The 25864-nt window shown below is 48.1% G+C and overlaps 1 protein-coding gene across 22 annotated transcripts in view; it reads right to left on the reverse strand.

Annotated features, from left to right (window-relative positions):
- The window catches only part of rassf4a (Ras association domain family member 4a), a 327256-nt gene that overhangs the window by 115683 nt on the left and 185709 nt on the right, over nt 1-25864 (reverse strand). The window lies entirely within an intron of this gene.

Here is a 25864-nt window from a genome sequence, read left to right on the forward strand (position 1 = left end):
GGAAAACAACCTCTCAGCATCTATCCTGCCAAGATCCTGAGAATCCTATTTGTCTCAATAAGGTCACGTCTCATGCTTCTAAACTCTAAACCGGAGTAGGCCCAACCCATCCTCATAGGAAAACTCCTCCATATCCGGGAAGAACCTAGTGCAGTATTTTCCAAACCTTTTTTTCCTGGGACCCACTTTTGCTAACCAGCCGATCTTCAGGACTCACGCCGGCCGGCTGACCTACACAACACACGCGGCGTTTGGTTCCCTTTCGTGCGAAAGGGAAGCCCATTCCTCATGATCTCACTTGAATCAGGTTCGCAGGAGGAGCGGGCAATCTGCGTATCAGGAGCAGACTTGAGTCAGTTCCTTTGTGCCGTCTTCATCTTTATGAAAACGGAAAGTCCAACCTCACACATGTAGGTCGTCGTGAAGGGCAATAGCAACAAAATGCTTGTTTTACTCAGCACTGGATACTCCTGAGAGATATTACTCCAGAATGCTGACAGCCTCATGGACTTTTGGTGTGTTTTTAATGTGGAATCACAGATCAGCATAATCTTTCTATTTGGAGTCAGCTCTAAGTTAATAACTGACTCTGGGGTCTCAACCTTAACAGGAATTTTTCACCCACCACTTCCTCTTTCAAAATCTGAAATTTCTCCTCTCTTTTGTCAGTACTTCCCAGCATATAACACACACGGGTGTTGCACCTTATTTGCATTGGCATAAACCAGACCTCAAGAAATCATTTTAATACTGTTTTGTTCCCGAGTTAAGTTTCTTCTTTGTAGGCTGCTAACCAGATGCCCTGGAGCTCTGCACAGAGCTAACACCAGCACTGCTCTGTCCCGTCCTGGACTCTCCTGAGCAGCTCTCACCAGAAGATTCCACCATTTAGGCCTTGGGTAACTCAAAACATGGTCTGGGTGATTAAAATCAGAGATTCTACTTCCATTCATGTTTTCTAAATTTCATGCAATCTTTAATATCAATGAATATTTTACTGTACTGTGATCCACAGGTCTTCCTGCTACACCTATGCCTATTGGGGGTTGTGGTGGGGGAGGAAGAACCTGAAACTAATTAGAAACAATATTTCAGAAAATGGACATAAAAAACATCAAAGTCAAAGGTACTCAAAGCAGCATAGTAATCTGTTTCATGGTGTGCTGAGTTAAATGAAAATCAGGCCACACAAACAGCATTAAAATCTAATATGAACCAGATTGGTTTGAAATGCTTAGGGGAGCAAAAAATATTATTTTGCATTCTCAGTAACAAACAAGGGTTAGTTCTTTGAATTTGGAATGCATCTGGCTATTTTGCAGAACCTTTCCATCATTTATCACGACCCACATGAGTAACTAGAGGTCAGATAGTGCATCACTGTATATTTGTTAACTTATTGCAGGGAGAACATGTTGCAAGAATTCATAGAATTTCTCAGCACTTCCTCCCTAGAAAGAAAGGCATTGTGGGATTGGGTGCAGGTGGGGTGGTTAAATTGGGAAAATGTAGGGGCGGCACAGTGGTTAGCACTGCTGCCTCACGGCACGGAGGACTCGGATTCGATCCCGGCCCCGGGTCACTGCCCGTGTGGAGTTTGCACATTTTCCCCGTGTCGGCGTGGGTCTCACCCCCACAATCCAAAAAGATGTGGATTGGTCACGCTAAATTGCCCCTTAATTGGACCAAAAAAAAATAATCGGGTACTCGGAATTATTTTTGTAAAAATCGGGGAAATGTTTGGAGCATGTTGGGAAGTTGGCTTCAACCCGTCACCTTTCAGCTTTTATGGAACAAAGGGCAGGAGGTCACCCCATTCCGAGGAGGCAGGCTGGCATTCTATGCAGGCTAATGAAGCGGCCTTCGATTTACCCTGCTTTGCTGACCCTACTGCGGCCACAGACAAGCTGACAACTGAAGCAAGCTGAGAACATCCTTGCGGAGAAGGTAAGTATTACATGGAAGGAGTCCACATCGAGCCGAACAGGTTGAATCAAAAGGAAAAAGGTTTAATGCAACAGAACAAGAGTACAGAGCAGATACTGTACTACAGCCGCCCACTCACAGTTCATTGCCCTCTACTTTTATGCAGGATGTAGAAGGAGGCGCCCGCCCTTCAGTGGAGGAGTGTGTATTCCCCATATCCTTTTGGGAATATCAATTCCCCGGTCTCGTAAGTGTCCCAGGACCTGCTGAAGGTTTCATTGGTGTCCCAGGACTTGCTTAACCCAAGGTTATGCATGACAGGAGTGCCTTCACAGCACTGCTTGTGGGCCAAGAAGAACAGAAGTTCACTCCCGTCAGACGAAGGACATCTGGATTTCACATCCGAAATACTGTACCGCAGATCATCAACCTCATTATAATATTGTTTAAATGTACAGTGTAATTCAAAGTAATAATTGTTTCACACTACATTCAGCCTAGGTCTAGGATATTTTAGTTATAGTTCCAGTAATTAAAATTTTCCATTAGCACCCTGAATGTCAGAACGACACATTATTGAAGATGGCTATGCAGCCCAAACTGCCTGTGTTGGGTCTTTGTTACAGCAATACACTTAGTCTCACTTCTCTGCTGTTACCTCAGGGCCCTGGAGCAGCACGGTAACACAGTGGTTAGCACAGTTGCTTCACAGCTCCAGGGTCCCAGGTTCGATTCCCGGCTTGGGTCACTGTCTGTGCGGAGTCTGCACGTTCTCCCCGTGTCTGGGTGGGTTTCCTCCGGTTTCCTCCCACAAGTCCCGAAAGACGTGCCGGTTAGGTGGATTGGCCACGCTAAATTGCCCTCAGTGTCCAAAAAAAGGTTAGGTGGGTCACGGGTGTGGGCTTAAGTGGGGTGCTATTTCCAAGGGCCGGTGCAGCCTCGAAGGGCCAATGTTATGTATTCTGCACTGTAAATTCTCTGATTCTATGAAGTGTTTATCAAATTCTCTTTTGAAAGACACCTTGAACCCTTTCATTTTCCTCATGTTGCCACAAGTTCCTAGATGGGGTGCAGAAGGGACTTACCAGAATTGTACCAGGAATGGGTGCAGAGGAGATTTACCAGAATGTTGCCTGGTATGGAGGGAAGATCTTATGAGGAAAGGCTGAGGGACTTGAGGCTGTGTTCATTAGAGAGAAGAAGGTTAAGAGGTGACTTAATTGAGGCATACAAGATGATCAGAGGATTGGATAGGGTGGACGGTGAGAGCCTTTTTCCTCGGATGGTGATGTCTAGCACGAGGGGACATAGCTTTAAATTGAGGGGAGATAGATATAAGACAGATGTCAGAGGTAGGTTCTTTACTCAGAGAGTAGTAAGGGTGTGGAATGCCCTGCCTGCAACAGTAGTGGACTCGCCAACACTAAGGGTATTCAAATGGTCATTGGATAGACATATGGACGATAAGGGAATCGAGTAGATGGGCTTTAGAGTGGTTTCACAGGTCGGCGCAACATCGAGGGCCGAAGGGCCTGTACTGCGCTGTAATGTTCTATGTTCTAATGGGGGGAGGGCTTTGTTATGTGGAGAGACTGGAGAAGCTGGCGTCATTCTCTTACAGCAGATATTTGGAAGAGATTTACAAAGAACAAAGAAATGTACAGCACAGGAACAGGCCCTTCGGCCCTCCAAGCCCGTGCCGACCATGCTGCCCGACTAAACTCCAATCTTCTACACTTCCTGGGTCCGTATCCTTCTATTCCCATCCTATTCATATATTTGTCAAGATGCCCCTTAAATGTCCCTATCGTCCCTGCTTCCACTACCTCCTCCGGTAGCGAGTTCCAGGCACCCACTACCCTCTGCATAAAAATCTTGCCTCGTACATCTACTCTAAACCTTGCCCCTCTCACCTTAAACCTATGCCCCCTAGTAATTGACCCCTCTACCCTGGGGAAAAGCCTCTGACTATCCACTCTGTCTATGCCCCTCATAATTGTGTATACCTCTATCAGGTCTCCCCTCAACCGCCTTCGTTCCAGTGAGAACAAATCGAGTTTATTCAATCACTCCTCATAGCTAATGCCCTCCATACCAGGCAACATTCTGGTAAATCTCTTCTGCACCCTCTCTAAAGCCTCCACATCCTTCTGGTAGTGTGGTGACCAGAATTGAACACTATACTCCAAGTGTGGCCTAACTAAGGTTCTATACAGCTGCAACATGACTTGCCAATTCTTATACTCAATGCCCCGGCCAATGAAGGCAAGCATGCCGTATGCCTTCTTGACTACCTTCTCCACCTGTGTTGCCCCTTTCAATGACCTGTGGACCTGTACTCCTAGATCTCTTTGACTTTCAATACTCTTGAGGGTTCTACCATTCACTGTATATTCCCTACCTGCATTAGACCTTCCAAAATGCATTACCTCACATTTGTCCGGATTAAACTCCATCTGCCATCTCTCCGCCCAAGTCTCCAGACAATCTAAATCCTGCCGTATCCTCCGACAGTCCTCATCGCTATCCGCAATTCCACCAACCTTTGTGTCGTCTGCAAACTTACTAATCAGACCAGTTACATTTTCCTCCAAATCATTTATATATACTACAAAGAGCAAAGGTCCCAGCACTGATCCCTGTGGAACACCACTGGTCACAGCCCTCCAATTAGAAAAGCATCCCTCCATTGCTACTCTCTGCCTTCTATGGCCTAGCCAGTTCTGTATCCACCTTGCCAGCTCACCCCTGATCCCGTGTGACTTCACCTTTTGTACTAGTCTACCATGAGGGACCTTGTCAAAGGCCTTACTGAAGTCCATATAGACAACATCTACTGCCCTACCTGCATCAATCATCTTAGTGACCTCCTCGAAAAACTCTATCAAGTTAGTGAGACACGACCTCCCCTTCACAAAACCGTGCTGCCTCTCACTAATACGTCCATTTGCTTCCAAATGGGAGTAGATCCTGTCTCGAAGAATTCTCTCCAGTAATTTCCCTACCACTGAAGTAAGGCTCACCGGCCTGTAGTTCCCGGGATTATCCTTGCTACCCTTCTTAAACAGAGGAACAACATTGGCTATTCTCCAGTCCTCCGGGACATCCCCTGAAGACAGCGAGGATCCAAAGATTTCTGTCAAGGCCTCAGCAATTTCCTCTCCAGCCTCCTTCAGTATTCTGGGGTAGATCCCATCAGGCCCTGGGGACTTATCTACCTTAATATTTTTTAAGACACCCAACACCTCGTCTTTTTGGATCACAATGTGACCCAGGCTATCTACACTCCCTTCTCCAGACTCAACATCTACCAATTCCTTCTCTTTGGTGAATACTGATGCAAAGTATTCATTTAGTACCTCGCCCATTTCCTCTGGCTCCACACATAGATTCCCTTGCCTATCCTTCAGTGGGCCAACCCTTTCCCTGGCTACCCTCTTGCTTTTTATGTACGTGTAAAAAGCCTTGGGATTTTCCTTAACCCTATTTGCCAATGACTTTTCATGACCCCTTCTAGCCCTCCTGACTCCTTGCTTAAGTTCCTTCCTACTTTCCTTATATTCCACGCAGGCTTCGTCTGTTCCCAGCCTTTTAGCCCTGACAAATGCCTCCTTTTTCTTTTTGACGAGGCCTACAATATCACTCGTCATCCAAGGTTCCCGAAAATTGCCGTATTTATCTTTCTTCCTCACAGGAACATGCCGGTCCTGTATTCCTTTCAACTGCCACTTGAAAGCCTCCCACATGTCAGATGTTGATTTGCCCTCAAACATCCGCCCCAATCTATGTTCTTCAGTTCCCGCCTAATATTGTTATAATTAGCCTTCCCCCAATTTAGCACATTCATCCTCGGACCACTCTTATCCTTGTCCACCAGTACTTTAAAACTTACTGAATTGTGGTCACTGTTACCAAAATGCTCCCCTACTGAAACATCTGCCACCTGGCCGGGCTCATTCCCCAATACCAGGTCCAGTACCGCCCCTTCCCTAGTTGGACTGTCTACATATTGTTTTAAGAAGCCCTCCTGGATGCTCCTTACAAACTCCGCCCCGTCTAAGCCCCTGGCACTAAGTGAGTCCCAGTCAATATTGGGGAAGTTGAAGTCTCCCATCACCACAACCCTGTTGTTTTTACTCTTTTCCAAAATCTGTCTACCTATCTGCTCCTCTATCTCCCGCTGGCTGTTGGGAGGCCTGTAGTATACCCCCAACATTGTGACTGCACCCTTCTTATTCCTGATCTCTACCCATATAGCCTCACTGCCCTCTGAGGTGTCCTCTCGCAGTACAGCTGTGATATTCTCCCGAACAAGTAGCGCAACTCCGCCTCCCCTTTTACATCCCCCTCTATCCCGCCTGAAACATCTAAATCCTGGAACGTTTAGCTGCCAATCCTGCCCTTCCCTCAACCAGGTCTCTGTAATGGCAACAACATCATAGTTCCAAGTACTAATCCAAGCTCCAAGTTCATCTGCCTTACCCGTAATGCTCCTTGCATTAAAACATATGCACTTCAGGCCACCAGACCCGCTGTGTTCAGCAACTTCTCCCCGTCTGCTCTGCCTCAGAGCCACACTGTCCCTATTCCCTAGTTCTCCCTCAATGCTCTCACCTTCTGACCTATTGATCCCGTGCCCACCCCCCTGCCATACTAGTTTAAACCCTCCCGTGTGACACTAGCAAACCTCGCGGCCAGGATATTTATGCCTCTCCGGTTTAGATGCAACCCGTCCTTCTTATACAGGTCACACCTGCCCCGGAAGAGCTCCCAGTGGTCCAGATAATGGAAACCCTCCCTCCTACACCAGCTGTTTAGCCACGTGTTTATCTGCTCTATCTTCCTATTTCTAGCCTCACTGGCACGTGGCACAGGGAGTAATCCCGAGATTACAACCCTCGAGGTCCTGTCTTTTAACTTTCTGCCTAGCTCCCTGAACTCCTGGTGCAGGACCTCATGCCCCTTCCTGCCTATGTCGTTAGTACCAATATGTACAACGACCTCTGCCTGTTTGCCCTCCCCCTTCAGGATTCCCTCTACCCGTTCGGAGACATCCTGGACCCTGGCACCAGGGAGGCAACATACCATCCTGGAGTCTCTTTCACGTCCACAGAAGCGCCTATCTGTGCCCCTGACTATAGAGTCCCCTATTACTATTACTCTTCTGCGCTTTGACCCTCCCTTCTGAACATCAGAGCCAGCCGTGGTGCCACTGCTCTGGCTGCTGCTGTTTTCAATAGAAGAAGTGTTCAAAATCAAAACCTCTTTCAACAGTATGATGGAGAAACTGGTCCCAGTGGCAGCAGGGCCAGTAATCGGGTGACATAGATTTAACGGGCTGATTTTATGTGGGGATAGTGGCCCCACTGACCCCCCCAGCTGGAAGGTTGGGGGGAGAGCCCGCCTTCGCTTGGCCAGGTCACCCTGAGTTGATTTTACGCCAATGGGCCATTGACAGGATCTCAAGGGGATTCATTTGCCCCAGTTGGGAGGCAGTCTTGCCTCGGAGAGCTGTGAACCAATCAGATAGCCAGCAGTTGTCTAGTCTCAACAGTGCCAACAGAAGCGGTGGCCACTGCTGGGACTGCAGCTGCTCCTCAAAGACAATTGTTGATGGAAAAAGATGACGAGGTAATTTGGTGCCCTCTGCTAGGACCAGTCTGGAACATGCGGGTGTGGGAGTAACATATGGGAGTGAGTACCGTAGAGATTGGGAGTACCATGAGAGGTCTCTGGTGGGCACTGGGTGCTTGCCCAGGGGTAACTACACACACTGTCCTGCATAAAGGCCTCCAGGGTGCAATGTTGACGTGGGCACCTCCTGACAAAGGCAGCGGGAAGAGGCCCGCATATGTGGCCGTTAACTGGTCTCTGCCTGCCAGCCCGCTCTCCAGGACCCAGTAAAATTTCACCCAATGCACCGGTCAGATTTAAGCAGCAGCTCAGTGCGCAGCACTCTCATCTGAGCCAGGACGTTGTGGGTTTAACTCCCACTCCGGAGCACATTGTCCAGACTGACACTTCAGTACAGTACTGAGGGAGTGCTACAGTGCTCGATCGGTCAGTTGTCCGACTGGACATTAAACCGATACTCCATAGAGATCGATCAACTAATCGATCAACAATGACGGGGGACGTATGGACTACATACCTGACACCACACTGGCGCTGAAATTCACATATGACGTTGTGTGGTAGGCAAAATGTCATTTTGGATTGATGTCAACATCCTGTTCGTGGAAGATACCGCTCTTGTTGCGACAGCAGAGTAGCAGCGTGAAAAAAATTGCTTCACCTGTTGGTCAGATTTTTAAGATACTTTGCCTTTCCAGGGTAATTTGAGGTACTTCTCAGGTCTAAAGGAAATAGTCTTTGGCCCATTTGCGCAAGACATTTGGGGTGATTTTGAGCCGGCACTCTCCATCCAGGAGAAAATCGACACAGGTTCAAAATCCAGAGAGAACTGATTCTCTCCGGCGAGATTGGGATTTGCAATTTTCACCCCTCCTCTCCGATGGAGTCATGAGAATTACACCTCCAGGGTCCAGGAACCTAATTTCCCCCCCACAAATTTAGACTATCCAATTATTTTTTTCCGATTAAGGGGCAATTTACCGTGGCCAATCCACCTACCCTGCACATCTTTGGGTTGTGGAGGTGAGACCCACGCAGACATGGGGAAAATGTGCAAACACCACCCGGACAGTGATCGGGGCCTGGATTGAACCCGGTTCCTCAGTGCCATAGGCAGCAGTGCTAACCACTGTGCAACCGTGCCGTCCCAGGAACTTAATTTTAAGAGAGCACCCTCTCCAGATTCTCCACCCTCACGGAATATTGGTCTACAAAAGGATGAGCTGGCGTCAGCTCCAAGGGGGATATCGGAGGTGAGTGCTCAGGCAGCCTTGATCCTCCAAGGTCTTCACTGCTCGGGGTTCACTGGACAGGACGTGGGGGACACAGATATGTTCAACTGGCGGCCGAGGCAGGGGTTCAGTCACTCAATCTCGAAGGGTGGGGTCGCTATCAGGCCTCACCTTCCATTCACTTCGGGGCACCCCTTACTCCAAGGAGTGGTCTGGAGGCGGGCATCGCTTCCTGCATCCTTCTTGTAGCGCCTGTGTCCCAATCACCGATGAGGGAGTGTCCGTCCTTGTTGGGAGCTGGAAAACGACTGGGAGGAGATGAACACAAGAGGGTCGGCACTGGGGGTGAAGGGGTATGCGAACTGTCGGGAGTAATGAGCCAGTGGGACCCTCGATGGACCAGGCAGTTACTCGTGGTGAAGTTGAGAGGTACTGCTCTGGGATATGCCTGTGTGAGGGGGGAGGATGTGAAGGTCAGTGGAGAGGTATCACTAAGGAGGAAGTGCATGGGTGGAGGTCCCAGAGGAGTGGAGGGTTGAGGAGCAGGACTCCTCACCGCTCACATTGGTGTTCTTCTCTTTTCAGTGCCTGACTCTGGAGAATCATGGAGCTTGCCGAGTTGGTGTTTCTACTACTTGCGATAGAGCAGCAGCACAGACAGAGATGTGACACTGCACGCAGGCAGGACCAGCGACCTGCTGAGGAGGGGGAGGCCGGACCCATTGCTGTTCCGGGGGCAGCACCACAGAGAGTTGAACCCCACTGGAGGCAGTAACGGTCAAGGGTGTTGCGATGTCAGGCATCCTATCTGCCAGGTTCAATCCCGGCCCTGGGTCACTGTCTCTGTGGAGTTTGCACATTCTCCCCGTGTCTGTGTGGCTCTCACCCCCACAACCCAAAGATGTGCCGGTTAGGTGGGTTGGCCACGCTAAATTGCCCCTTAATTGGGAAAATAAATAATTGGATCCTCAATAAAATTTATACTGCAGTGCATTAATTTACAAAAAGCATGATCACAGACAAAATTATTCATTATCTATATATATATCGTTTTTATGTTTGAAGGTCTCCTGTTAATGAATCGGTGGTAGCTCGAATTCCGCATTTAAATAAATTAAAATTACGTTTCCTTATGGATTTCTATTGCCCTATTTCACTTCCTTTTTTAAAAATACATTTAGAGTACCCAATTCATTTTTTCTAATTAAGGGGCAATTTAGCCTGGCCAATCCACCTAACCTGAACATTTTTGGGTTGTGGGGGCGAAACCCACGCAAACACGGGGAGAATGTGCAAACTCCACACGGACAGTGACCCAGAGCCGGGCTCGAACCTGGGTCCTCGGCGCCGTGAGGCAGCAGTAATAACCACTGTACCACCGTGCTGCCCCCACGATAACACTTCTGCCCATTTGGAAATTGAAACATGGAAACTATGGATGCTTCTTGTCAAATTGTCCTAGAATTGAACCATCTGAATTTTTTGTAAAGGGCTTCTGCAGCCTGTGATAAGCCTGGTCAGAGAAGTGCACATATTATTTTTGGAATTACATGAAGGCTTTGCAAGGACACAGGAAAGCTTTAGATCAGTGGAATTTGTCCAAAACAGAATATTAGATGTAATAAAAATATTTCACCATATTGGTATTTATTTATTTTAGCTATTGTAATGAGCCAGAATTTCCCAAAAGGAAGCCAGACGGAATTTGTTAAATTTGCATAGAGACGGATAGAAACTGAAATAAAACCATACTTAAAAATACTTAAGATTTTCTATTTTTAAATGACCTAATGTTTTCCCCCCATTTTTAAATATATAAAAATATATGTCTCAACTTATAGGTCAATGTTACAAAGTTAGATTGAAGGATTAAGGGATGGAGGCGGAGAATCAGGTTAGTTCTACCTTCCTTGCTTCAATGTAAGCTCAACAGTTAGGTTTTAAAGTCTCATGCCATTAAGAAAGACAGCAAAATAATTTTTAAAACTGTTTTTAAGTTCACTGTAAAGAATCCAAGACGGTGACCAGGCAATCAGCCTGGCAAGGGAGGTTTGCCACAAAATAATGAGACGATGAACTGCCTCGAGGGACTTGCTCAACCATCAGCTATTCAGCAGTTATCCAGATGTCCTCGGCTGACATGAGGAGCTCATCTCACAGGCAATTTCCAGGAACACAGCATTGAGTTCAGGATACATGACCCACTGTGTTTGTAAAGTCAATATCATGCATTTTTCTTGGTCGTCAATTACATTTAGTCTTTTATGAGGAGCACCATTGAACCTGCAGGTTGTTGATCTGTCCCATGTCAGCTGATATAATATAAAGCTGCAGCAATACTGAATTCCCTCTTATGGAAAGAAAAGCTGGGCTCTCCCTCCTTTGCGCAAAATCTTCACCCTTCTCAGATTTCCAAAGGAATTCAGAATAAATCAATTCATATGCTGCAGGTTCCTCCCACAGTCCAAAGGTGTGCAGGTAAGGTGGATTGGTCATGCTAAATTGCCCCTTGGTGTCCAAAAGGTTAGGCGGGGATATGGTGGGCTTAAGTAGGGTGATCTTTCCAAGGGCTGGTGTAGACTCGATGGGCCGAATGGCCTCATTCTGCACTGTAGATTCTATGGCGAAATCATACAAAACATGTGCGCTGCAGTTTGAGGAACATAATAAATGGCTCATGTGGTGATGTGCATCAATGTATGCTAGCTAGACATTAGAGGGAGCAGAAGAGACATCTCACGCACACACTCAAACAATAGATCAAGTAGATAGGACATGACCAATATACATTCACGATACACAAGGAGGTGACACGACCACAGGGGGGTATTACACCAACCCATATATAAAGGACACCACACACATGATCTGCCTCTTTCCAGTGGAGACAATCAGTGAGTAGAGACACAGGGTTGATTCAGTATTACACCCACCACGTGGATTGCAGCAACTGGTTAGTCAGACTGGGTAGCTATGGTAGGGTTAGCAGTATTGTCGAACCTGAGTAATAGAAGTGTAAATAGTTTAATAAACGTGTTGAAGTTATCTCCACATCTGAACCTTCCTTTGTCAAGTGCATCACAAGGAAGCCGCTTATATTACACCTACAACATAACAAATCAGCTCAGCCTGCTGTTGTGTGGTACATAGTCTCCAACAGTTAATTCATGGGTTTCTTCTCGTACAAGTCAGCAGTGTTGACATTGTCAATTGCTGCTTTATAATGTTGAGCGTTGATTGCACTAATACGCCCACATTTCTTTCAACCTCTTCTCTAGGTAGTTCAACATCGTTCAATGAATGACTGCGCCTCCCACCTTTTCTTCCAACGTGCCACGTGGTTCACTCAGGGAGTCATGTGCTGCACCGCCATTATACCACCGGAAACAAGACTTGCACTCACCAATTGTCAGGATGCATTTGCATGTGTTTTTGGGGGTCATCTCACTTGCCTATAGTATGGAGTAGCAACTGTCGTAAAACTCCACCTCAGCGCATTGAGAGCTTTCCTGTCCTTATCTTGCAATGCTGCCCACCTGTTTTACATTGGCACCAGGTCCCTAAACACGCCTCCAATTTAATATTCTCATCATCGTGTCTGTCAGCCTCACTGGGCTTCCTGTCCCTCAGAATGTTGGCCCTTGTGCAGGTCTCTCTCCTGAATCAGATCGTAACTTCAATTTACGGCACAAAAATTCTCCTCAGTTTGGCACTAAATTACTCTCACTGTTGACAATAAAGAAGACTGGAGTTGGAATTTTTCCTGGATGTTTGGTGCAATTACTACATATCGGTTACCACGTAGAAAGAAGCCATTCGGTCTAAATGGCTGTTAATTCTGGGGAATGGAGTCCTTCCCCACATTGCACAAAACATCAACATCGCGTACTCTCAAGTCAGGTACTGCACAACTACACGGCCATCAGAGATGGTGTCGAAACTAAAGGCACGAGGCTAATGTCTAATCTATGTCTATTCTGCAAGAATTAGGTTCAAGGTGTGTTTATGGTGTTGTGTGAGAGTACCTTTAAGAAATGGGTGTTTAAGAAATGTACCTTTGAGCAATGGGTGTTTATCAGTAATGTCAGAGAGTGGGTGGAGCTGGGCTGCCTGTCAGCGTTTTACTTTCGTTTTAGGCTGTTTGCTGCAGGGTGTTTTATAGTTTTGTTTTCAGTGTTGGAGCTGAAGCCAGACCAAAAAGGTGTACTGCTGTTCTCTCTGCCATCAAAAGACTATCTCTTGATCATTTGGTGAATTCAGAATTCTAAATGTTCTCAGTAGTGAACGTAAACCTCATGTGCTTCTGTTAAAAGGTATTTCTTCTGTCTTCTGGATGTTGTTTGGGAAGTTATTAAGGATTACTTCGTGTTGTACCCTTTGGGGGGTGTATTTGAATTGATGGTTGCTGAAATGTTCACTGTATGTTTTAAAAAGGTTAACTTGAGTTCATAGAATAAACATTGTTTTGCTTTAAAAAATACTTTTCCATTTCTGCTGTACCACACCTGTAGAGTGGGCCGTGTGCTCCCCATACCACAATCTATTAAACGTTGTGGGTCAGGTGAACTCCATGATACACTTTGGGGTGCTCTAAACCTGGGCCAAACAGTGGCACATTGAAGTCTGCATGTTATCAGATATATATCAGACCTGGGAAAACTAGGTATTGACACAGAACCAATTCAAAACATTATCTAAAAAATGAAAAGCAATTTTACTTTTGACATGAGTGCATTATCTGATTTATCAGCACCAGTCTGCATTCAATTAGAAACACTCTATTGTTTCTCATCATAACACAGCTGTCAATACCCAATTTAACTAACAGGTTCCATGGTTGCAATGTCATCCTCAAACACTCAAATGACTTTGACTACACGGTGTTAATTGTTTGTTTCGTAGCAGCTGCACAGAATGAGGTCCATAAAAGGCGGGTGGGGCGTCTCTCAGATAATTTACAGGCATTCGGAAGGGAGGGAGGAAACATGATAAACCAGAAATTTGTGACAATTGTGGTGACAACAGTGTTGCAAGAGTATGTTGTCAACCACTCAGAAAACTCTCAATGCTGGTCTCGAACAAATGTTTTTGAACCTAAACGGCCCACTTGTCCAACACGGCATACACGCGTGAAGCTAGTTTGTACTATTGTCGAGCTTGGCACACTTTTTACAAATGTATAATTGTATTAGTTGGAGTATTTTTAAAACGGCACGAATAAACCAGTATTCAGAAAGTTATTTTTATCTTCATTTCGTTTTTATTACTTGCTCTTGGCATGTGGGTGAGACTGGCAAAACCACATTTATCGCCCATCAATTTCTTGATTGGAGAAAGTGGCAATTGATCTTTTGGGTCCATTCCGGTTCCTGTGGTGGCGATATGCGCTATGATGGTGTTAGGTAGACCTAGAATTTAGAGGTCATACTGATGATGTGGTGTGTGTCCAAGTCAGGGTTTTGAGGTTTTCAAAGAAGCCTTGGAGTTGACATCATTCTCGTGATGTTGAGGCTCATTGAACCAGTTGGTTAAGTGGGGCATTGTCACATGCGACGATAGCAAGGTTTCTGAATGAGTGCATGGTGTGAAACTTAAAAAATATATATTTTTATTAAGGTATTTGAAAGTTTTTATAATAATAATAACAATGACATAAACATGGTACAATAAACATTTCCACCCCATCACAATCTTCACACACCCCAACCATAAAACACGACGAACATCCGGTTGAACCCAACCATTGACCCTCTCAAGGCAAACTTTATTTTCTCGAGACTGAGAAACCCAGCCATGTCACTAGTCCAGGTCTCTACACTCGGGGGCTTCGAGTCCCTCCACATTAACAAGATCCGTCTCCGAGCTACCAAGGAGGCAAAGGTCGAGACGTCGGCCTCTTTCGCCTCCTGAACTCCCGGCTCTTCCGACACCCCAAAGATCGCCCCCCCCCCCGGACTCGGCACCACCCGTATTTTTAGTACCGTGGACATTGCCTGAGCAAAACCCTGCCAAAATTCTTTAAGCTTCGGGCATGCCCATAACATGTGGACTTGATTTGCTGAGCTTCCCGCGCACCTCACACACCTGTCCTCTACCCCGAAAAACTTGCTCATCCTAGCCACTGTCATGTGTGCCGGTGGACTACCTTAAATTGTATCAGGCTAAGCCTGGCACATGATGAGGATGTATTAACCCTGCTTAGCATGGTGTGAAACGTCCTAATGTTTGTGTTCCCGAACTTTTTGAGCACCCAATTCTTTTTTTTCCAATTAAGGGGCAATTTAGCATGGCCAATCCACCTACCCTGCACATCGTTTTGGGTTGTGAGATGAGACCCATTCAGACACGGGGAGAATGTGCAAACTCCACACAGACAGTGACCCGGGGCCGGGACCGAACCTGGGTCCTTGGCGCCGTGAGGCAGCAGTGCTAACCACTGCGCCACTGTGCCGCCCTGAAACCTGCCTAATAAAATTGTAGGGGGTCACTTGATGGGAGTGTGGAAACATTTCCGCAAACCCTGGCTCTGACCATCTTTATATTCATCGTTTAAGCCTGATACACATATCTTACTTAATCTTTTGCCATGTCCCAGGAAGTTCCTGATTGGTCTTTCTGTGAGAAAAAGCAGAGAAACAAATGCTCAAAACCTTGTCTTTTTTATCTTGTGGCGGTCGTTGGGAGCTGGGGCCCAGCTGGAAGTGGCGCAGTTTACGCTGAGCAGGCTCTCATCTTGGCAGTGCTTCGGACAATAACAAAGAATAAGTTGATGCTGTCTTGAGGGAAAATGACGGCTCTGCGATGCAGGATGTGAAAACTCATTCCAAGGGATTGCGGGTTACCTTCAGAAGAGCAGTAGAGGCACTCGAGAGGGTTCTTGCACTCAGCGCACTGTCCCTGGCTCCGCGTGCCATCATGTCATTGAATCCCACGGTGTGCCAGGTCTCCTGGTGGATTTGGGTGATGAGGGCCGGGCGAGAGGTCCCCCGAACCTGGTTCTTGGCGGGAGCTGGGTCATGAATTCCCGATTGTGAGAATCGGCTACCATGCTTTGGTATTCTTTTTTTTAAACTCTTTTTTAAGGAGCAATTTAGCGTGGCCAATCCACCTGCAAATCTTTGGGTTGTGTGGGCGAGGCCCAGGCAGACATGGGAAGAATGCGCAAACTCCGTACGGGCAGTGACCCAGGGCCGGGATTCAACCCGGATCCTCGGTGCCGTGAGCCAGCAGTGCTAACCACTGCGCCACCGGCCTGCCTTGGTATTCTTGATCTGGTGGCTGGGCGCATCAGATTCAATAGAGCACAATGCGTCCGGTCTGTGAAGCCAGAGTGGATAGGACCCACCCAGCATGGGGGGGCACAGTGGTTAGCACTGCTGCCTCACGGCGCCGAGGTCCAGGTTCGATCCCGGCCCTGGGTCACTGTCCGTGTGGAGTTTGCACGTTCTCCCTGTGTCTGCGTGGGTCTCGCCCCCACAACCCAAAGGTGTGCCGGGTAGGTGGATTGGCCACGCTAAAATGCCCCTTAATTGGGAAAAAAAATAATTGGATACTCTAAATTTATTTTTAAAAAAAGTATTTCGAATAAGTTCAATGAGCTGACAGCACAAACAGAGACAGATGGGTATGATTTGGTGGGTATTGCGGGATACGGCACTAGGAAGTGTTGAGGGTTTTGGCCATAGGTGATGTCATGACCGGTACAGGTTTGGAGGGCCGAAGGGACTGATCCCGAGTTGTATTGTTCTTTGTTTGTAACTAAGGTGACCAAGTCAGAATATATCTTACAAATTAAATTTAATTAAATTGAATTACAAGAAAAGGAGACATTTCATATGTAGGTGTTCACAGCTTTGATTTAAAATTGCTTCAGTAGAATTCTTTGGGTGCAATGGGTCCAGTTTCATGAAAAATCATCATAGCTAACTATTATAATTTCAGGTATGAAGCGGTAGTTTTCTCAGGTTCTGTATCTGCGATGACCGTCAGAGGTGAGCTTCACTCCCTATAAACCGAGTGTATAGTTACCACGCCAACATCTCATTGATTTGAAGCGAGTCCCGGGGTCAAACAGAAAAACCCGGTCAGTCTCTGTACTTACTCATTCAATCATGTGATCCTCCATGACCATTAAGCTGTGAGGTAGCAGTGCTAACCACTGCGCCACCGTGCAGTTGTGTTCGATTTGAAAACAAACAAAAAAAATTATCAATACATACTTTTATTTTGTTTAAAATTTTAGAGTGCCCAATTCCTTTTTCCGAAAAGGGGCAATTTAACGTGGCCAATCCACCTGCCCTGCACGTTTTTGGGTTGTATGGGGGAGAATGTGCAAACTCCACACGGACTGGGAACCAGGGCCGGGATCGAACCAGGGTCCCCGATGCTGCGAGGTAGCTGTGCTAACCATTGTGCCACCCAATACATTTGCGATGGGTAAAAAACATCTAATTGTGCACATCTTATATTCAGTTAATGGAAAGACATTCAAATAAAACCACATGATGCTCGTATTCGAATTGAGCAGAGCTTTGATGGAAAAGCAGCAGCAATAACAGGATCATCAATTTTCCGCAGACTTTTCAAACCCCCACATTTAGGGTGGGATTCTGCGACCCCCCCCCCCCCCCCCGGGTCAGAGAATCCCCGGGGGGTGGCGCGAATCCCCCATTCTCTGGTGCCGTTTTTCGGGTGGGGGCGGGATTCCCGCCACACCGGTCGGGGGTCGTTGGCAACGCCCCCCCCACCCCCCAGCCCCCCAGCGATTCTCCGGGCCCCGATGGGCCAGTCCCGCCGGCGTGGGTTACGTATGGTCCCACACGGCAGGACCAGGCAGGAACGTCGGCGTGGGCGGTCCTCAGGAGGGCGCGGGGGGGGGGGGGGGGGGGGGGGGGGATCCGACCCCGGGGGGCCCCCACGGTGGCCTGGTCCACGATCGGGGCCCACCGATCTGCAGGCGGGCCTGTTCCGTGGGGGCATTCTTCCTTCCGCGACGGCCCATGTAGGGCTCCACTATGGCCGGCGTGGAGAAGAGAACCCCCCACGCATGCGCCAAAATACGACTGCCGGTCCGCGCATGCACGAGATCATGGTGGCCGTTCCACGCATGCGAAATTCGCGCAGTCCCTTCGGCGCCGGCTGGAGCGGCGCCAACCCCTCCGCCGTCCACCTAGCCCCCGAGACAGGTGGGAATTCCTCACCTTGGGGGCCCGTTGATGCCGGAGTCGTTGGCACCGGTTTTCCCGCCGGCGTGGGGACTTAGTCCCCGGAAGGGAGAATCCCGCTTGTACTCTAAGCAATAATCACAAGCTGACAATGAGAGATCATAATATTTGCTATTTTTCCCGCCTGCCTAGACGGAGATTCAGAACAATTGAAGTTCCTCTCGAGAGGAGTCGACTCAATCCAGACAATTCTCTGGGGTTGTTGCATTGAGCCACGGAGTACGAAAGCAGCCACCAATCAAAGATTCACTTTCACAAAGGCTGCCCTTGCATTTTAGAAGTGTTGATTATAATTATTTTTTTAAAATTTGAAGTACCCAATTCTTTTGTTTTCATATTAAGAGACAATTTTGTGCGGCCAATCCACCTACCCTGCACATCTTTGGGTTGTGAGGGGTGAGACCTAAGCAGACACGGGGAGAATGTGCAAACTCCACACGGTACAGCACGGCAGCACAGTGGTTAGCACAGTTGCTTCACAGCTCCAGGGGCCCAGGTTCGATTCCCGGCTTGGGTCTGTGCAGAGTCTGCACTTTCTCCCCGTGCCTGCGTGGGTTTCATCCGGGTGCTCCTGTTTCCTCCCACAATCCCAAGATGTGCAGGTAAGGTGGACTGGCCATGCTAAATTGCCCTTAGTGTCCACAAAAGGTTAGATGGGGTTACTAGGATAGGTTGGAGGCGTCAGCTTGGATAGGGTGATCTTTCCATGGGCCTGTGCAGACTCGATGGGCCGAGTGGCCTCCTTCTGCACTGTAAATTCTATCTATTCTATGAAACACATGGACAGCGACCAGGGGCCGGGATCGAACCCGGGTCCTCGGCGCCGTGAGGCAGCGGGGCTAACTATGTTGGTTACAATTCTGATACTTCAATTTCATGACAACCTCAACATGCGAGGAAACATCGTGTTACGAGGCCTCGGTCGACAGGGCAACTTTGTGTTTATCATTATAAACATGCAGATGGCTTCAGGAAAACCAGCTGTTCTTGGAAATGGCCAGACCCCTATAGAAAGGAACACCTTGCGAGGCACAAGTAACAGCCTTCCAAATGCCTCCGCAAAATAATCGCAATTTCAGGGGAGGGAAGCAGGCAAATTGTTCCCCTGCAGTTCTTAATCTTGCTTGCAAGGAGAAACGTCTGAAGTCACTTCTGCTTTCCATTGTTGTGCTGTGATCCAGAATGAAACTCTGGCACATGTCTGCAATATCAACTTGTGCAACCCGGTCTTAGTTCTCAAAAATTGCAAAGCAATATCGGTAAGTCTGGGGAACTGGACTGCAGCTGAGGCATCGTCCTAAATATAAACCACCGGCTTTTCGAGCGACGAGCTACTTTTCTGAATGAACTGGGAAGCCTTTAGGGAACTGAGGAGGTCTTTGTGGCTGCAGTCAAAATATGTGGCAATGACGGGTGACCGTATTGGTTGACTGTCCAGAGACTGAATCAATTTGAAAACCAGGCATCTTCTGAAAAACTTAAAAATCAGCTCATGAGGCACACTGGTATTGCACCTTATGCTGTATAAAATTCTGTTTACACGTCTTCTCCATGGGTTAGAATACGTCCATGTATGTATCCTGATTGACATCGTCTCCCTTTGAACAATCCTCACATACTTGTACTAAAATGTGGGCAGCACAGTAGCACAGTGGTTAGCACAGTTGCTCTGTAGCTCCAGGGTCCCAGGTTCGATTCCCGGCTTGGGTCACTGTCTGTGCGGAGTCTGCATGCTAAATTGCCCTTAGTGTCCAAAAAGGTGGGGTGAGGTTACTGGGTTACGGGGATAGGGTGTGGGCTCGGGTAGGGTGCTCTTTCCAAGGGCTGGGGCAGACTTGATGGGTCGAATGGCCTCCTTCTGCCACATAAATTCTATGATTCTATGAAATCTAGGTGTTTACCAGCTTGTTTTGTAGCAATTGGCAAGTTTATTAAAGTAGAAGTCACCTATGTGGGATACACAGTTTGCAAACAGGCCATTCGGCCCAGCTAGCCCATGCTTGAGTTTGTGCCCCACCCAAGCCTCCTCTCATTCTTTGCCATCTAACTGTATCACTATTATCCTCTGCTCCCTTTTCTCTCAATCAAGCTTCCCCTTAATTGCATCTGTAATATTTGAGGTAAAAATCACCTTACTCAAACTAGAGACACATTTATCAAATTGCTGCTCTCAGTATTGTTTAATGCGCTGACTACGCACTTGCCACTTGTGTTTCATAGAATAGATAGAACTTACAGTGTCGAAGGAGGCCACTTGGCGCATCGGGTCTGCACAGAGTCCAGAAATCTACTTCCTTCTCAAGTGCAAAGTACACGGATATTCCTGCCACAAGGCTTGTTTAGCCACTGACGGCCAGATCTGGCAAGACCAGATTTTTAAAAAACTATCGGGTCCAGGGAACCTGTGCCAAAACTGTTCACTATTGCAGGATCAAATAAATATGGGGGGGGGGCTCACGAGATGTGAGCATGGAGGCGGCTGCGATTTTCGCGAGTTCTGACTCTGCTCATCTTTCAATCCTGTCTTTTATCCAAGCGCACAATTCATGTTTGTCTTTTTTGGGGGATGTAGGTCTTGCACCATTGTCCCTGGATGATCCCGATTGGAGCTTTGCGATGAGGAGCCGAGTTAAATCTTGGAGAATCTGCGTTTGATTGCGGTGGTTGGAGTTGGCTGGGATGGGACCCAGCTTGCACTGGCATTGCTACTGGCGAGCGGGACTTCGCCCCGGCGATGCTGCGTGCATCGAGACAATGGCCGCCATTGAGGACGATCGGAATGATGGTCTCACCTACATGCTGCAGGTCTTTGGATCTCACTTTGAGGAACTGCGAGGCTTCCTTGGGACAACGGAGGAAGCGCAGGAAAGAATCCTTGTATCCGACAGAGCACTCTTCCTGGTAAGGACCTGCCTTCAGTTCATCGAGATCCTGCTGCATGGTGTGTCGTCCATCCTGAAGGGCTCATACGGCATGGGGCTGGACAAGGGTGAGCCCAGTCTCTGGGGAGAAGCGGGAGGTGAGTTCCCGATTAATTGTCTGCCATGCATTAATAATCTTGATCTGGAGGTTGGACGCATCAGGTTCGACGGAGCACAGTGTGTCTGGCCTGGGGTCGATTGGGCCCCCCAACCACTGGTCCTGTATTATCCTGTTCTCGATGCTCGTTGTGAGGGGTGGGAGGTGGCTGATCTTATCGAGTCATCCCCACCGGCCAGGACCTAGGTTGTGGATCGCTCGGGTGTCAGACCAGTGGCATGGTGGAAGTGAGGGTGCTTCGTTTGTTGGTGTCCTCGAGAGATCTTGAGGAGTGTTCGATGATCCTGCCATGGCTTTGACCATTCCAAGCAACACAGATGGTGTTATTATCCCGCAGTTATTGGATGATCCTGGACGTTACTCCCTTGTGATTGGGTTGCCAATTTGTTGTTCCGCGTGGTGTGAATACGAGGGAAAGTGTCGCCTGTTACACTGTTCGAGCAAAATCCATATTGAGTTGATTATGTGACATGTGGTCTGTGATTTTTAATGTGCTGTAATCCTTGTGGTTATGGGAAGGGAGTGCATTTTGAATCCCCGTATCTCATTGATAGTGAAGATGAGTGGAGCCACGACAGGGTGGCTGGTGGTTAGTTGGTGTGGGGTTGGGTTAGTTAGGGTCTCACTGAGATTGATGATAGCCCCCCCAGTTAGACCCAATTGTATTGGAATTTAATTTTGTTTTCTGTCATTTTGAATTTTAAGAATCCGTGCCTATCTTCTTCGATGGCCTGGGCTGATTATGTATCCGGGGAGGACTGGGTTCCTGCTGACTCCTCCTGGAGGATGGCACTTTGGTTGGTATTTTTTTTGAACGAGCCATTAGAATAGGAGGAGATGAGTGGCGGAGTTGAAGAGGGAGACTGTTGACCAAGCCTTTATGGTGTTGGAGCCCATCCCTTGACTGGGGGTAGGTTTGATGGGGGAGTTAGGCATCCTCTCCAAGTGCTCTCACATGTTGGTTTCCTGAGTGTCCTCCTCGTTGTGATTGGGCTTTCCATGTGGAAGACGTGTTTGCGTACCTGTTGCCGCACCGCTACCGTATCCCTCAATATCCTTCTTGCGATTGCGTGCAGAGCGGGGCGGTGGCTAATATTCTTCGATCAGCTCGGGCGTTCCTTCCTTGGGAGGTCTTCTTTCCTTCATCTGGGTGAGTAGTGTGCTGGTAAATATCCTAGTCTGGTTCAGTGGTCCATGAGGGGTTCCCTTTATTGTACTGGAAGGGAGGGAATCAGCACCCCCTACCACCCACCGCCCAGCCAGGTTGGTATCCTGTTGCCCCCTGGAGCTTGGGATGTCCCTGCTCCAAAGTACTTATTGAGGACAGCCAGAGATGCTGGGATTTGCTTTGGAGGTGTTTAAATATCCTTGACCAATAGATTCTTCTGTGCGCAGGGCCTGGGGGTTGGCTGAGTCCTGTTCTTTGATTGATACCCTGTTGCTCCCCCCCCCCACCCCGCTCCTTGTGGTCAGTTTGTTCTCTTCTTCATCAATGGGAGAATGGCCGTGCGCCAGGGAATGCAAACCCAGGCTGGGCCCTGATCCTCTTTCATCCAGTGATCCACTACAGGTACCTCTCCGTCCTCTTTTTTGCGAGCCTGTCTCGATGGGTTTGTTGGGAGGCCCGACCCTGATCATAATCTAAACATACAGCTGCTGGTCCTCTCTGTATAAATATGTGGAATGATGTTGGTTCCGTATGAGGCTTGAGACTGTGGTTATGTTGCGCTGCGTGGTATATGTCTAATGTCCTTTCAGAACTATGGTTCTCATGTATTTTCTTTGTATTTTTCTTTTTTTTTTAAAAAGAGTTTGTATAAAAATCTGTGGCTCCTGCAGGGGTACAGGTGGGTCTGGTATCCGAGAGGAGGACGTTGCAGTGTGTCATTGGCGCCTCTGGTGCTGCTAGAGCTGAGGGATATGGCGGCGAAAATGTATCCTGAACTCCTATGGCAATTGCGAGCAATGGCTGTGTGGGAAGATGTGCACGGTTTCACCTGGTTGGGCTTATAGAGGCATCAAGTTATGTTTAATGATTGTATCGAGCTTGTTACACTGCTGTTCTCTGTCCCGCCCTGTATTCATGTATGCTGAGCCTTTTCCTCGCTTGCTGTGCTGTATCATTCCTGTGGTTTGTTGCTTTGTTTGTTAAGGTTAAGAGGTGTGAAGTGCTTGAAGATTCTGTTGTTGATACTTTAATAATCTGACTCATTGAACATGTAAGTTTGTGGGAACACATTTAGGAATACGTGCGTCCTCTTCCTCCAGCAGGTCCACATATGCCATCACTACCATACCGCTCATTGGTTATGTACATAGGCGATGGCAGGGGCAATGAATTCTCGTGGATTAAGAGGAGGCGGGGGTACCTGGTAGGCATCAGTTGGTAATGAGTTGGCATGGAGAGTATGGGGAGCGGCTGGGAGGCATATGTTGGCATGGAGAGATTGAGGAGTCTTGGGTAAGACCTTTTAAACTTACCCTTCAAAATGCTCCCAAGTCCAGACGATGGTTCATGAACCACTCATCATGGAGAAGCCTGCCCAACTCCACCAAATATACTTGGGTGGGTGGGTGGGAGATGCCCACCCCCCACTGTGGAGCTGGCAAGGTCGGAAGCACAGGCTTACCGCGGGCTGGCCAGATGTTTCCAGGAATCCCGGAGTTCTGTCCCTCCTGTCACCTTTAAATCGCTCCGGCTCTGTGAAATTCCGACCCTCGGGATCCAACCCCCTGCCTCCCAGTGGGATCTGTTGGAGCACAATTATGGGCAGCAACAATGTGGGGGCATTCCATGAATGGACTCACGTGGGACTGGAGTGTTATGACTGCCTCCTTTGTGCAGAGTGTCTGGTTTGGATTACTGTCTGTTCAACCACAAACCGACAAGGAGAAAGTCAAACAAGCTCATCTGACAGAGTTTAATTGTTTTATGCGAGCAAGACTCGATGATCTAGGAATTAAGAAATTAAACATTCTGCTTTCAGTTTGCAAGAAGAGAATCTGTTTCCAGGAAACCATGTGAGCTAACTCCACTGCAATCTGCTCAGACATGTTGGCCCTGGGCGCAACTCATTTTTCTTAAAAGCCCAAGGAAATCATTCACTCTTACTTTTACTTGCCACGTGAACCTTTGTACAATTGGCAAATGCAATAAGGATGTCGGAGTGACATTAAGGAGAACTTTGAACTAATTTCAAGGTACAGGAGTGCAGAATAAACGACCTTCAAAAATCTATTCGGCAATTGGGAACTGAGCTTGGAGAGGGAAGAATTTGGCACTGCTTGGCATGAGGATGGAACAAGCAGGATGGTTAAAGGGGTAGCAGTAGATATAGTGGGCACGACTGAACCAGGTGGCAACTCTGACCCACAGCCTACGCGTTTAGCCACGTGTTTCCCAGTGCTCGCAGCGTCGAGAAACACAACGCTATCTAACGCGACTCCGGTTAGAAACGGGGCCTAAGCGGGGAACAGGCAGCCGAGGCTACACTTAGTCCCGTTTCCTGAATCAAGGAGCCCCGCTCGCCGAATCTTCAGTTCAGTGAGAGATCGGGACGCCATTTTTTAAATGGCACCCCGATCTCTCGACCCCCGGACATGATGCCCGAACCTCCCCAAAGCCCCCCAACTCACCTAATAAGGGGGTCCATGGCCCACACCAGACCCCACCGCTGGGCCCGATCACTGCCCCGCAACAAATGCCAGATTGGCACTTCCAGGCTGGCATTCAGGTGGCACTGCCAGGGTGCCAGTGTGCCACCCCGCCCAGTGGGCAAGCACCTGGGGGCCTCTGATCCCCTGGAAGACCCCCACGAGCGCCGTTCCATCTGGTCCCCGTTCGAGGAGGCCAGTCCTGAATGGCGCTCGCCCGAGATCTCCAAGGGGAGAGGGTCAGATCCCAACGCCTTGGTTACCTCAGGGAACTGCAAATTATCTTGAGACTAGCTGTCGCATTCTGACATGCAAATGATCCCACCCACAATGGGTGGGCTTCACATCGCTACACCTTGCTAGATTACGTTGGCTCTCGCAAGTCGTGACGAGCCAGGTAGATTCCGGGCGCGGGATCTGCTGGCATTTCCTGGCCACGTTGTGCCACGGCGAGCTGTTTTTGGGCGCAGCGTGGCCGGTAGATTGCGCCCAGTTCATTTGGATTTCCAAAGGAAATTTGATAAGGTGCTGAAGAAAGGGTTACTAAACAAGATGACAGCTTTGGGTGTTGGGGATATTAGCATGGACAAAGGATTGGTTAACTCACAGGAAACAGAGTCAGGATAAATGGGTCATTTTCAGAGTGGCAAACTGTAACTGGCCAAGTGGCACAGGGGTCAGTGCTGGGGGCTCAACTATTTCTGGTTTATATTAACGACTTGGACGGAGGACCCAACTGCATTGTACCGACTTTGCTGATGATACTAAGTATGGCAGGAAGGCAAGTTGTGAGGAGGACACTGACGAATGTGATATAAAATAGTTAGTTTAAATATTAGTTACAGTAATGTAGATGTAGGCCAGTTTAATTCTAGTGAGTTCACAAAGGACAAAGCACAAAGGATTTCAGAAAGCATGGCAAGGAAGGGGGGAGGGGTGTCTGGTGGAGGAGGGGAAAAGGATGCTGGGGAACAAGAGGCCCAGGGTTAAGGAATGCAAAGGAATACGAAGTGAGCCAATCAGGATGTATGGCCAGGTCAGGAGGGGTATAGGATGACCTATGGGAATCGTGTATGTGAAACTTGATGCCATTTGAATGTATTTGCAGAGATCCCTTTGTCTCTGACCTCATTCGTTTTCCGAGGGGTCCAGGAG

Source organism: Scyliorhinus torazame, chromosome 28 (genome assembly GCF_047496885.1).
Source record: "Scyliorhinus torazame isolate Kashiwa2021f chromosome 28, sScyTor2.1, whole genome shotgun sequence".
Taxonomy (NCBI): Eukaryota; Metazoa; Chordata; class Chondrichthyes; order Carcharhiniformes; family Scyliorhinidae; genus Scyliorhinus; species Scyliorhinus torazame.